This window comes from Propithecus coquereli, unplaced genomic scaffold, assembly GCF_000956105.1.
Source record: "Propithecus coquereli isolate 6110/MARCELLA unplaced genomic scaffold, Pcoq_1.0 Scaffold314, whole genome shotgun sequence".
Classification (NCBI taxonomy): Eukaryota; Metazoa; Chordata; class Mammalia; order Primates; family Indriidae; genus Propithecus; species Propithecus coquereli.
The window spans coordinates 2,524,867-2,526,625 of NW_012148775.1; positions in this window are offsets into that span (position 1 = coordinate 2,524,867).

Sequence of the window (1,759 nt, forward strand, 5' to 3'; positions counted from 1 at the left end):
TTTTGGTAGAGACGGGGTCTCGCTCTTGCTCAGGCTGATCTCCAACTCCTGAGCTCAAACGATCCACCCACCTCGGCCTCTCAGGGTGCTAGGATTACAGGCGTGAGCCACCGCGCCCGGCCAAGGAATCTTAATATATCTTCCACATCTAGTTATATATAAGAATGGACCTCAGGATTTGGGGCTATTCCTTTGGGACATCAAATTAAGTTTCCAGACCAACAGTATGTAGCTATTCTCTTATTTCATATGATGTGTGTGTGTGTGTGTGTGTGTGTGTGTGTGTGTGTGTGTGTCTTTGGTGGGGGAGACAGTAAAAGGTAAAGCAGGGCAAAGACTGATGAAGGGCATTTTAAGGAAATTTAAAACATGAAATTAGTATCTAGCTTCCTTTATCCCAGTTCAAATTGTTAATTCCAGGAAAGTGATTTATTCTTATACACTTACTCATGTCTTAAAGACCATGGGATGATTAATAAGGATCCAAGAAGGGCCCAATTAGTGATTTTTTAAATTCATTCATTCATTCTTAAATGACTGCTAAAATTCCACTCATGCTTCTAGGTGCAGCTCAAGTGACAGCACCTGTGGGATGTCCTTTACCCTTCTCAACTGTTTGTACTTCTCTCTTGTAGTCTCCTGCTTTGGTCAGCATTTTGTAGTTGTAACCTTTATTACACTCTTGCATTGTGGTTTCTTATTTGCTTAACTTTATAACTTAGGACACTATGAGTATGTTAAAGACCTCAATCTTACTGTACTTGGCATAGTGCCTGGCACATAATAGGTTTCTAACTAAAGTTAATCTAATTGAGAAGCATTATTTGTTCATTTCTTTGGTGTGTGCATGTGATCCTTTGATTCTAAAACTATTATGGTTGAAAGGGAATCATTTGTAATTTCCTCAAATACAGATCGACATAATGTGATTTCCAAAGTTTCAGTGTCTGTATCTGTAAATCCCATATGTGATTTTTCTAAGTCTCAGTGTCTGTATCTGTAAAACGGGGAACTGCTTATCTCATAGGTAGTTGAGAACATCACTTATTAGCTATGTGAACATGGGTGAATTATCTAAACTTTTTGAGAGCGTTTTCTTATCTTTAAAATTAATTAATTAATTAATTTAGAGATAGGGTTTTGCTATATTACCCAGGCTGGATTCAAACTCCTGGCCTCAAGTGATCCTCCCTTATCAGTCTCCCCAGAGTAGCTGGGATTACAGGTCCATGCCACCATGTCCAGTTTAAAATTTAGTTATTATGAAGATCAAATGTGATAATCCATGTTAACAGCTGTTAAATAAAATTTATAGAAGGCCATTGGTTTGGACTGAGCTCCTGCACTAGGCTCAACAAACCAAAGCAAAATGGAGTTACTCATGGTTACGTTCCACCCAACCAAGCTGAAACTAAGTTGTTTATCCAAACTTCAGAGAAATTGGGAGAGATATAATAGCAAAATCCCCAAACAGGCCAGTTTTAGCCAAGATGATAAGATGTCCCCTCTGCTTCAACCTTTACAAGAAAAGTAACTTTGAAATGACCACTTTCTTTTTCTTTCATAAGCTCTTTTCTGTCTTTAAAACCAAACTCCTGGCTGGGCGCGGTGGCTCACGCCTGTAATCCTAGCACTCTGGGAGGCCAAGGCGGGCGGATTGTTTGAGCTCAGACCAGCCTGAGCAAGAGCGAGACCCTGTCTCTACTAAAAATAGAAAGAAATTAATCAGACAACTAAAAATATATAGAAAAAATTAGCC